This window comes from Loxodonta africana, chromosome 13 (assembly GCF_030014295.1).
Source record: "Loxodonta africana isolate mLoxAfr1 chromosome 13, mLoxAfr1.hap2, whole genome shotgun sequence".
In the NCBI taxonomy this organism is placed as follows: domain Eukaryota; kingdom Metazoa; phylum Chordata; class Mammalia; order Proboscidea; family Elephantidae; genus Loxodonta; species Loxodonta africana.
This window is the reverse complement of record NC_087354.1, coordinates 85399842-85413024: the sequence shown is the minus strand read 5'-3', so window position 1 is coordinate 85413024 and position 13183 is coordinate 85399842. Positions and strand designations below refer to the sequence as shown.

The 13183-nt window shown below is 43.4% G+C and overlaps 1 protein-coding gene across 12 annotated transcripts in view; it reads right to left on the bottom strand.

Annotated features, from left to right (window-relative positions):
- The window catches only part of RAPGEF2 (Rap guanine nucleotide exchange factor 2), a 316637-nt gene that overhangs the window by 219258 nt on the left and 84196 nt on the right, over positions 1–13183 (bottom strand). The gene's annotated exons all lie outside the window — the stretch shown is intronic.

Sequence of the window (13183 nt, the reverse complement as noted above, 5' to 3'; positions counted from 1 at the left end):
GAATTAGAGAGTTACATCTTGAACACTGTTAACAAGGTGAAAAGTAAAATATCCAAGGCTCAAACTCACGTTTACAGCTGAGTGCGGGAGGGTGCACAAAGGTGGGAGGTCTGCAAATCTCACTGTGTCTAGCTGTGTCTATTGAAATGGCAGTTATGTTCAAACGTTCATGTGGGAGATCTAGATATTTCTACACTAAAACATAGAGAACCGCTATCCTAAGAAACAGTGGGATGTAATGCAAAGAATATGGACTTTGGAGCCAGATGGAACAGGGTTCGAATCCTGGTCCCCATCACTCCTGAGCTGTGTGGCCCTGGGAGTGTTACCAAGGCTGTAATTGCAAAACGAGGTGAATAATATCTATTTAGCGAGGCTGTGTAGCTAAAGTTATGAGTAGTTTCACAACACATGGCACATACAGAACCTCCCAAAAGGGCAAATGATTTTATAACTTATAAGATCTGAATGCAAGTACACAGTAATACCAAAATACGAAATTAAAAATACACCTGAAATATCTATGTACATCAGAATTTTTACAAATTAATGCATTCTTTTAATGTGAATGGCTCTTTCAGAAAAAAAGCCAAATAAATTATTTATAAAACATATAAAGAGGTCCTAAATTATCTGTTTTATAAATCCCGATTGTTATATCAGGTTTAAAGAGAAGTATCTGTTATTAATATACTTTCCAAATGAGACTGGTCTAAAATCTCGTATCCTTAAGAACAAGGAAGAGGATTTTTTCCTCCAAGAAAAGACTGGCTGGGAACGTATTTAAGACTGGCAGAGCTGCATAGCAAAATACAAGTATTTTCTTCTCTCATATAAGTTTATCTTCTATAACTCAAAACTGTTTTATGATGCTTTAACAAATGAAGTCTTAAAAAAAAAAAAAAAACAACTCTGCAGGCATTCCATTAATTTGAACCTATAAAATCTCTACTTTAAAAACTTCCTTAAAATACTTCTATTTTTACGTTTTAAATTACAGAAGGTCTCTCAAAAATTCCAAGTCATACTGGATTTAATGATACTGTCTTTTCAGGTCTAATTTATTTCACCATCGCTCCTGGATATTTTTAAATCTGTGGATGATATTAGAAAATAATTAAAATCCTGTGTGTGTGGTTTTTTTTTTTGGGGGGGGGGGGGTTGGTGTCTGAAAGGCTTGGCGATCTATTGCCACAAACCAGCCAATGAACACACCCTACAGATTACAATGATCTGATCCACAACAATTCATGGGAACAGTGCAAGGCTGGGCATGCAGTGTTTCATTCCATTGTGCACAGGGTCACCATGAGTCAGGGGACGAATGGTCACAGCTAACAACCACGCAACGACTAATGCACAATTTAAAAGTTGCATTTGGAGGAAACCAGTTATATAGAAGTAATTCAGTAAAACAACAGATTAGCAGCACACTGTCAGGCTGATCCTCCTGAAATACTGTTTTCTGCCAATGTTTCCCGACTGCCCCCATAGGACCTTTCCTGCATGTATAACATACATTTCCGGTATATTCACAGATCACACTGAAGGTCGTGCAGGAAAGTGAGCTGATGACTTTAGCCCAAACCTCCCAAGTGAACCTCAGGCCACCGTCACTGTTTAGGGGTGATGGGGAGATGATGCCTACTACTATCAAGGCACATACCAGCTACACTGCTTCAAGCACGTTAACAGTCAAGCCACATGCGTCCAAGGCTCCCAGCAGGCTTCAGAATGAAGCCAAAATGCCAACCATCTCCTCTTGTCCTCTAGCACTCCTCAGGTCCAACCGAACACAAAGTGCAGAACACACCCCCTCTCTCCTCCCACTCTGGTCGAAAGCACTTCCCCAACCCACCATTTGCTGCTGGCAGCGACCACTTCCTTTGTGGGTCCCTAAATCCCCTGCTGCCTTTACCACTCATTTGGCGTTTCACATGTGCCCTGCGTGGTCACTTTACTTTCTGGGTTTTATTTTCTATCTCCTCTGCCAGAGAATAAACACCTGGAACAAATGTGCTCTGTCTTCTCGTCCACGTCTTTATAATCTCTGCATCAGACCATGGATGTGCTCAGTGCAAAGAAAAAGGCAACATAACTGCAGACTAGCTGCAGAGTGGTGGTATGCATGACCTTACAGTGAACACTGAGCCTGAGACTAACAGTGAAAGGAAGAAATGTGTTTTCAATTGTGGTTTTCAGAGCTGTGGGAACTTGTACCTGTACAGGCTGAGACACTTCTGTAAATAGCCACAAGATGGCAGATGTAAACAACAGTCCCTGTTAGCTGTCACTGAGTCAATTCTGAGTCCTGGCAACCCACGTGCGCAAAGTAGAGCTGTTCAAAAGGGTTTTCAAGGCTGGGACCCTTCCGAAGCAGATGGCCTCCAAGGGGCCTCTGGCGGGTCCAAACATGAGGTTACTAGTTTCACAAGTGCACTCCCATTACACCTGTGTAGAGATTAGAGTCATTAAGGCATTCCTTAAGATCATCTCAGAAAAACATGACAATTCCTTTCTCCTCAGAAGGAAAAGGGGCAAGTGGAGGGAGGAGGAACTAAGTCCATCAGCACTTCTATTGAAACGGCCTAACTGCTCTCATCCCCAGTAGGGAAGGAAGCCTGGGTGGGGCAAACATTTTAAGGCAGTGAGCTGCAAACCAAAGACTGGCAGTTCAAGTTCACCCAGGGGTACTTCAGAAGACAGGCCTGGTGGTCTACTTCCGAAAAATCAGCCACTGAAAGTCCTACTCTGACACACACGAGGTCGCCACGAGTCTGAGCTGACCTGACAGCGACCTTGACACACACGAGGTCGCCACGAGTCCGAGCTGACCTGACAGAGACCTTGACACACACGAGGTCGCCACGAGTCCGAGCTGACCTGACAGCGACCTTGACACACACGAGGTCGCCACGAGTCCGAGCTGACCTGACAGAGACCTTGACACACACGAGGTCGCCACGAGTCCGAGCTGACCTGACAGCGACCTTGACACACACGAGGTCGCCACGAGTCCGAGCTGACCTGACAGCGACCTTGACACACACGAGGTCGCCACGAGTCCGAGCTGACCTGACAGCGACCTTGACACACACGAGGTCGCCACGAGTCCGAGCTGACCTGACAGCGACCTTGACACACACGAGGTCGCCACGAGTCTGAGCTGACCTGACAGAGACCTTGACACACACGAGGTCGCCACGAGTCTGAGCTGACCTGACAGCGACCTTGACACACACGAGGTCGCCACGAGTCTGAGCTGACTTGACAGCGACCTTGACACACACGAGGTCGCCACGAGTCTGAGCTGACCTGACAGAGACCTTGACACACACGAGGTCGCCACGAGTCTGAGCTGACTTGACAGCGACCTTGACACACACGAGGTCGCCATGAGTCTGAGCTGACCTGACAGAGACCTTGACACACACGAGGTCGCCACGAGTCTGAGCTGACTTGACAGCGACCTTGACACACACGAGGTCGCCATGAGTCTGAGCTGACTTGACAGCGACCCATGGTTTTCCAGTACAGAAATTTTACACCAGCACCCCACCTCCACTTCACCAGGACAACTGTAACAAAAATGTCAGATCACAGGACTGCTAAGGTGTTTGAGTGCCATTTTTGTCTCTCATACCCGAGTCACACCATCACATACTTTTGAAAAATGTAAGAAAAAAATCCACGGTAAATACACGGTTTTTAGCAAAATTCCTAAATATGTTCTTAAATGGCTATTTCGACCGTAAATTATATGAAGGCAAAATACTGTTTCTGAGCTACTCATTTACACTCAAATGAAAAATAGTCCCCAGGGTCCTGATTTCATTCAAACTCACATTTCATCATCTGGGAAAACCTGGTGATTGTATTACTGGTCAACTATAATACCGACTGGATACGATTTTTTCAGCCTCAGGTTCTTCGTAAACAGTATGAGACACATGTAATGAAGAATTCCAGAAGTAATAGGTACGAATTCAAGCTATTCTAAAAATTTCTCCTTTGCTATTTTCCACTGAAAAAGGCATTCTTTACATCCTTAAGGAAACCCTGGTGGCATAGTGGTTAAGTACTACAGCTGCTAGCTAAGAGGTCAGCAGTTCGAATCCTCCAGACACTCCTTGGAAATCCTACGGGGCAGTTCTACTCTGTCCTATAGGGTCACTATGAGTCGGAATTCACTCGACAGCACTGGCTTTGGTTTGGTTTGGTTTTAAACTTCAGAGAAACATAATTATAAAAAAAAAAATTATAAAATATCTCCTTAATTAACCTTGAAAAATGACAAACAGAGATTTGTGGTACAACAGAACACAGCCTTGCCCCATCCCTCTGCGACTTCAAGTCAGTGTCAGCAATGACAACCTAGGAGCTGGAGAGCAGTCCTGCTCAAGGGCAGATGAGTTAAGGAGGGAGGAAAAGTACTTTCATAAATTCTGAGAAATACATGTAATGTCAGGTATCATCCTCATTCTCAAAGAGTTTATCTCTGAAAAAAACGCAAGAATTAAATGACAGCACAAAACAGAATTCACAAGACCGTTTTCGCTAATGAATGGTGAGTGTTAGGTCTAGCAACCTGGAGTACACCTGATGTACTAGGATCACTGTCATGTCCTGGGGAAGACACACCTAAGGAAATAATGATCATTTATGAAGGGTAAATTTTCTCGTTAGAAAAATCAATGATTGAGTTGAAAACAAAAACTCATCTTGTGCACAAATAAGAAAAATCTCAAGTGTCTAAATCAGTCTACAATTCCTGTTTTTTAAAGTCAGTGTTAAGTATTTCCCCTTCAGAACAATGTATTAGCCACCAAGCCCACAGTTTCCCAGAATTCAAATCTTTTACCCAGCAAAAACAGTCAACTTAACAAAACATATGTTCATTTTAAAGAAACACATGGAATCACCCATCGACTCGACGCCAACTAAGAATATCATCTTATTTTAACCTCTCTCAACATTTGATTATGTACAAACACCAGCTGTGCACACACACACACACACACACACACACACACACACACAAGCACAATAAAAATAAAATGATTTCCGGACTATTTTTAATGTAAATTAAAAAATATCAACCAAACATATTCGGCTCCTCTCAGTTCTCCCCTAACGATGCATTTTAACTACAACCATAGGCTTCTTTTGATGTTTGGTGGTCGACTCCCTTCCTAAAGACGGTCTGGCTCTGGCTGAACCCCATGGAAACCTTGCTGGAGCTGGGGGTGCATTGAGGTGGGCTCCATCTCTCCTATGAAGTCCCATCTCTGCAACAAAGAACAAGATTATCTACACAAATCAACCCAAGAAGTTTCATTTCTAATACTGACCTAATTCCAGAGGTCCAAAGCTTATTTTCAATCATTCACTGCGTATTTTAACATCCCTGCTACAGTACAGTTTAGAAAGTCCTAATAAAAGAAAGGGAGTACCTAGGTGGTGCAAGTAGTAAATGTGCTCAGCTGCTAATCGAGAGGCTGGCGATTTGAGACCACCCAGAGGCACCTTGGAAGGAAGGCTTGGCAACTCCCTTCTGAAAAATCAGCAGTTCTGCTCTGACACACTTGGGGTCGCCATGAGTTGGCGTGAACTCAACAGTAACTGCTTTTGTTCTGTTTCGGGTTGTTTGTGCTGTTGTTTTGAAATAAAAAGCAAAGAAGAACAGGTCACTGAGGACACAGGCTCTTTATTGCCTCTTAGCGAAAAGGAAACGCTCTCTGAATGGGAGGCAGGTTTTAAATACAGAAAATTTCATTGCTGGATTTTTCTAGGACAAAAGACAAAAATAATTTGACATCTGTTTTTCCCATCTTGAATGCTTTACAAGAAGTCAACCACCAATAGTATTACTTATTCTCAAACTCGTATTTCTCAAGAGGATAGGAGAAGCAAATACGAACATTCTACACATGTAATTAAAGTCTTCCACCTCTGTTGGTCAGAAATGAGGCAAAATACTAAAAAAAAAAAAGTAAGTACCATTCAGAATTGATCTCTTTCAGACCAGTCTATAAAAGGTGAGGAAGGAAGGAAGAGGGGTAATTCAGCCCGCTACCACATAAACAGTTGGGGAAGGGACCAGTTCTAGAAAAAGAAGTACACTGCTGGATTCTGGAGAAGAATCGGAGACTTCTAAAAAAAATTTTTTTTGAAGTATTTTCTGACTGCTCCACTAGAAGGAATAGCAAGTCTAACACAGTTTCTCAATTATCATGCCCCTCCTTTCACGTTTCTAGTGCCCCTTTGAAGCTAAAATCTAATATGTTGACTTACCCCACTGACACCTGCTTTACCTCACACACGTACAGACAACATGCCATGCAGACAGACCTGTGTACGTGGACTTACAGTACAGACCATCCCCACACCCACAGACATCCACCCTTCATAACACTCCACCCCGACACCCCATGCTCACACCTGCAGCCCTGTGTCACGACTACCGCAAATTCTGCAGGAACCAGAAGGAAGGAAGGAGCCCTGGGCATGACTAGATGGACCACCCTACGAAGTCAGCTACTGCAGAGGAACCATCACAACCAGAAAGGGGGACGAGGAGAGGAAGGGAGAGGGTTCCCAGGGCCACATCACTTACTACCATCGTTGGCAACTTAAAACGTGTGTCACTTCAGAGCCAGTGTTAAAAAGGCTGATGGCATTTGTGTGTCGCAACTGTGCCCTGGAGCTAGAAGATCCATACACGAAGGAGGAAAAGGACGCTGTGTAATCTCCTTTTCCTGGGTAAAGGTCAAATTTAAAGAAGGCTGGTATGCGGGTTCCAAATGAAGGCCACAGGAAAATTTCCACTAGTGTGCAGCAAAATTAGAAACTAAGAACAATGTGACAACATTCTTGATAGGCTAAGTGTATTGTATATAAAGAGCTCTCCTTTATTTTGGGATCATAAACTTTTTTTGTATGTGTGTGTTCACTGTTGTTATTCTTCTATGAAATTGACACTAGATGACAGCAGGTCTGATACCTTTAATAAATTTCAAAACTGTCTACCTTATCTTACCAAAAACCCAATGCTGCTGAGTCAATTCCAACTCACAGCAACCCAACAGGACAGAAAACTGCCCCACAGGGTTTCCAAAGAGCAGTTGGTGGATTCAAACTGCCAACAACTTTTTGGTTGGCAGTCGTAGCTCTTAACCACTGCTCCAGGAATTTCTGAACGGTGGTCGGGGAGGGCAGTGGCCTTCCTGGATGAAATTCAGAACTTGGGACCTGCCGCTTGTGCCTCTGACACCCACCCAGAGCATTCCCACTAATGTGGGGTGGGGGTGACTGCCACGTTCCAAAATTATTTACCTCTTCCTTCCTGTTCTTGCTCTCTAACTCAAAATTTTCCAGAGGAAAGCACTGAACGTGCTGTAATTCTCCCTAAAAAAAGATTTTTTAATAAATTTTTAAGGGACATTTCTTTTACACTAAAGACATCTTTAACATTTGCAATTTCTGGTGGAATTCTGGGCCTTGGAATAAATTGGAACTTTTTCAGAACATGTGGGAAATGCTTTGGGCAGCACAGGCAATCAGGGTGAACCTGCGGGGCAATTCCTCTATGTTCTCTGTGCCGCGGGGCTGGGGCTGTCCACCGCGGGGTTGGGGCGTCCACCGCGGGGCTGGGGCTGTCCACCGAGGGGCTGGGGCTGTCCACCGCGGGGCTGGGGCTGTCCACCGAGGGGCTGGGGCTGTCCACCGCGGGGCTGGGGCTGTCCACCGCGGGGCTGGGGCTGTCCACCGCGGGGCTGGGCTGTCCACCGCGGGGCTGGGGCTGTCCACCGCGGGGCTGGGGCTGTCCACCGCGGGGCTGGGGCTGCCCACCGAGGGGCTGGGCTGTCCACCGCGGGGCTAGGGCATCCACCATTGGAGCCACACTGCCTGAGCTTAAAACCTGGCCCTGCCACTCACCAGCTCTGTGCCTTCAACAGTCACTTACCAGCTCTGCTGCACAGCTTCTTCATTTGTAAAATGGGATAGCAACAGCATCCAGTCCCTGGGTGGCACAAACAGTTTACTCTGGGCTACTAACTAAAAGATGGGTGGTTCAAATCCACCCAGTGGTGCAGCAGAAGAAAGGCCTGGCAATCTGCTTCTGTAAGAATAGAGCCAAGAAAACCTTCTGGAGTACAGTTCTACTCTAAAGCACATGGGGTCATGATGAGTTGGAATCAACTCAGTGGCAGCAGGTTTGGGTGGGTGGTTGGGTGGTTGGTTGTTTTTAACAGCATCTAAGTTAAGATTTACAAAGTGCTTAGAACAGTGCTTGGCCACAGAACAGGCCCTCTTTGGACCACTGGCTACCATTACTGTTATTCAATTTTTAGCGGCAGTCATGGAAACCTAAGGGAGAGGGTTGCCACAGATAGTGAAGGAGATATCAGTTATTCTCTGGCAACTCTCAAAATGTGTCAGGCTTCAGAGATTTCCTACGATATACTTAGAACAGCATTTTAGCGTTTCTTTCCTGCTTTCTCAGATAATTTCTGGTCTTAACGCAAAATGTGACACTGCAAGACTCTGAGTAATTAATTAAAGAATAGAGAATGGCTAGGTTTGAAAAAACAACAAACCAAACGCAGTGCCGTCGAGTCAATCCCTACTCATAGCGACCCTATAGGACAGAGTAGAACTACCCCCCAGAGTTTCCAAGCAGCACCTGGCAGATTTGAATTCCCAACCCTTTGGTTAGCAGCCATAGCACTTAACCACTACGCCACCAGGGTTTCCTTGAAAAACTACAAGGAATCTTAAATTAAACACAACTTATATTTTTCCTAATACAAATAATGATGTCTATTTAGCCCGAAATTTCAACATTAATTGGAGGTGGGGGGGTCCAAAATCTGTTCAGGTATCATCCTTCCCTTCTTCATTCACAGTTCACTGGTAAATTCAATTTATTGAATACTTGCTCTGTGCAAGGATGTCATCTTGGAGATAGATACAAAGATTGGTCCAACACAATTTTGGCCCTCAGAGAGCTTAAGGCCTGTTAGAATAGATAAAACAACCTCACAAACAGTTACAATGCCACGAAAGAAATTCAATAGTGAATCGTGGTTGTCCCAAGTTTTCTCACTCTCAAATTCGACCGTGCTTCTTCCCGCTCCATTACTGCTGCCAGCTGATGTAAAAACTTCTCAAATCGTATCACATATGAATTCTCCTGTAGGCCCTTTATCCTCAAGCTACGTAACAAGCAAATTAATAAATTGTCAAGTAAATTTACAATTAATATTTATAGAAGTCATAAGTGCCTATAACCTCATTTTTTCCCCTGACAAACTGCGTAACAGGAGCTCTGGTGGTGCAGCAGTTAAAATATTGACTGGTAACAAAAAGGTCAGCAGTTCGAATCCACTAGCTGCTCCCTGGAAACCATATGGGGCAGTTCTAACTTTGTCCTAAGTTGCTAAGACTCAGAATCGACTCGATGGCTAGAGGTCTGGTTTGGTTTTATGCATAAGGAAATGCGATTAGATCATACAAGATCTAATCGCATTGGGTCCTTTTATTATTAAAGATGTGGTATCATTTCCAAAATACTTCTACTGAGTTATTTAAATTTATTACAGTTCGATAATAATATAATATACAGTGATACTGTCTGCCAAAAGTACTAATAAATGTGCCTGCCTCTGGGGATGAAACCCAACTTAGCAGAACCACCGGCCGTGCAAAATGTGTGTGGGGCCTGGCCTTCCACCACCCCGCCTCCAGTCTGCCTCCAAAGCTACCTATCAACCATGCTGTGAACTAGGGAGAGAAAAACAGAAGGTAGAGGACAGGACTGCTTCCTGTGTGTTCCCTGTCATTCACTCACTGTTGCTCACAGTGACGCCGTAGCTGCCGAGTTCTTGCCTAAGGAAAGCGTGCCTGTAACAGAGCACTCGTAAGCACATTCCTTTGAATATTATCATCTGTGGTAACTGTTCAGCCTCTCTGGGGTGACTTGGTTTTTGAAAATATTCAACATTCACCCAGAACTAAGCCTGGTGAACACTGGATAGTTAAACTCAATCAGGCTCAAAAACAACAAACAATTACATGAAGTAAAGAGGTAACTCCCTGTGGGGGGGTTCACTAAACACTGATAATAATGCCGAGATAGATTTTTAAAATGTTTTGAGCAATGAATGGCACCAGAGTTTTTATAAAAAACGTATTACTTGAGCCAAATAATAGATTGGCTAATAAAATAAACACTATCACCCATGAGTAATGTGCTTCCTTAAACAATTAACTACTTGAGACCAAACAGTAAACTGTTACCCAAAAGCAAAGACGAGACAACAGAGAGGAAAAGGGAAGCTAGATCAATGGGAACAGGATAAGCAGAATGGAAATAATGGGAATGCTGACACATTGTAAAAACTGTAACCAAAGGCAAAGAACAATTGGTATAAAAATTGTTTTAAAGGAGAACCTAATTTGCTGTGTAAACTTTCACCTAAAACACAATATTTAAAAAAAAAAATTGCTTGGCAACATGACAAATTCTAAAGGTACTACTTACTTAGACATATAAACCAAAAAAAAAACCAAACCCACTGCCATTGAGTCGATCCCGTCTCATAGCGACCCTATAGGACAGAGTAGAACTACCCCATAGAGTTTCCAAGGAGCACCTGGCGGATTTGAACTGCCAACCTCTTGGTTAGCAGCTGTAGTACTTAACCACTATGCCACTAGGGTTTCCTACTTAGACATATAAGCTAATTCCATTATAACCAGTCCTCATTTTTAGCAGAAAAATATTAATAATATGCAATCCAAGAACAGATAATTTTGGAGCTAAATCTGCTACAGTAGACTACTTGTGCCTGCGTGTGTTTTAATACCTGCTGAACACTGAAATATAAAGCAGATAAACACTGCCTGCTATATTTTTATTCTTCCGGAACAGGGCACTGTTTGTTGTCGTTATTAGTGTTGCTGTTGTGTTTTTAAGTGACAAGAAATATTACACAACATTTCAGGGATCCATAATGTCACCCTGACAACCCTTCCTTCATCATGCCAGTGAGCATTCTAACAAGTAGATAGGTACCATCCAAAGAGACCAAGTGTCTTTTGAGAACAAGTGCAAAGATGTGAAACACAGAAAAACCTCTGACAGACCAGGGAACTCGTCCTCACGACCCCCCAAAATTCATGGTGACCCTGCCTTTAGGACCCTGAGCAAAAATAAAACTCTTAAAATTGACAAGGAACAGAATAAAAAAAAAAGAATGAGTACTTTATTATATATTTTTTTTCTTTGAGTATTTCTTTTTGAAATTAGTTAAATCATTAAAGCCTATAGAATTACACATAAAATAATCACACACCCAGATTTTTAAACTACTAACACTGTGCCCTCGTTATCACTTCCAGTTTCTTCTTACATATACCCAGGTTTCCCCCTAGGAAAGCCTCCGCTTGACCCGCCTCAATTCCTCCAGCTACACTTCTATTTTCTGCCAAGATTCTAGAATGCGGGTGCATTCCTCTTTCCACTTTCTCAACTACCCAGTTATTGGGAACCTTTTGGAATCTCATCTTTGCCCCTAGATTTACTGAAACTCCTTTTTCCAAAATCACCAATGATCTCTTTAAAACAAATTAGTATTTCCCTTTGCCCCGTGCCAAGAACAATTCCAAGCACTATTCTAAATGCTACGGATACTGACGTAAACAAAACAGATAAAACTCCCTGTCCTCGTGGATATTACAATGGGACAGAGACAAGATTAAATAAGTAAAGCATAAAAAAATATTAGAAAGCAATAAGTAGTAAGGAGAAAACACAAAGAAGGAGGGTATAAACTGTCAAGGAGGGCAGCCAGTACTGACCACTGCCTCCTTCTGGTCTTCCCTCGCACCAACATGGCGCTCCGCAGGCTACACTGGGTCTCTCCACAGTCAGTGGCCCCAGGTTGAGTCTTTGAACTTCTACTCTTCTTTCTAACTACCTTTTCACTTAGAAATCCTATCAACTCTCAGCCTATTTTTACAAATGTCTCATAGACACTGACTTTTCTCACCAACTACCACAATCACCAACTGGCTGCCGCTGGAGCATCGCTTCAAACAATGACTTAAATTCACACCAAACATCCCTCCAAAATTAGCCACATTGTAGATTTCTCTACTTCTGTACAAATATCCCAGCTATTCCAGTAAAATCCCTAGGAGTTATCCTCAATTCCTTTCTCTTTTTTATACATTTAGTTTTTTAAAGTCCTATCAAGTCTTCTGTCAAACTTTTCAGTCTATTTTCAATGGCATGGACAAACTGTAGGTTCTTCTTCCCATTCATCCTAAATACTACAGACAAAAACTAAGAGACCCAAAACAGTCTTTTAGGCTGTTCCCCTCCCTGTCTGAAATACCATCATTGGTCACCAAATTTCAACTGTGTTACACAGGCTTTCAGTGCTTTCCAGAGCCTGACCCCCAGGGACTATTTCAACCTTCTCCCTGGCGTCTACTGCTCCAGTGGCTTCCCCTGCTTTGGTGCCGCACAGGGCACAGTACATGTGCGCCCACTGCTCAATCCATCCTGAAGGCATCGCAACTCATTCCTGAGAAGCTTTTCAGACCACTCCATCATGCTCACCTTTCCTCTAATCTCCTTAACATTTGTTATGGACTGAACTGTGTCCCCAAAAATGTGTGTCAACTTGGCTGGGCCATGATTCCCAGTGTTTGTCATCTGACGTGATTATCCTATGTGCTATCAATCCTATCTCTGATGTTAATGACGCAGGATTAGAGGCAGTTATGTTACTGAGGAGGGACTTAATCTACAGGATTAGGTTGTATCTTGAGTCACTCGCTTTTGAGATACAAAGAGAGAAGCGAGGAGAAAGACATGGGGACCTGCTACTACCAGGAACGAAGAACCTTTGGACCTGGGGTCCCTGCACAGAGAAGCTCCTAGACCAGATTGATGACAAGAACCTTCCTGCAGAGGTGACACACAGAGAAAGCCTTCCCCTGGAGCTGGCATCCTGAATTCGGACTTCTAGCCTCCCAGACTGTGAGAGAATAAACTTCTGTTTGTTACAGCCATCCACTTGTGGTATTTCTGTTATAGCAGCACTAGATAACTAAGACAATCATTCATAAGGAACTTATCATATGTTTGTTTCCACTGCTGGTATTTTTT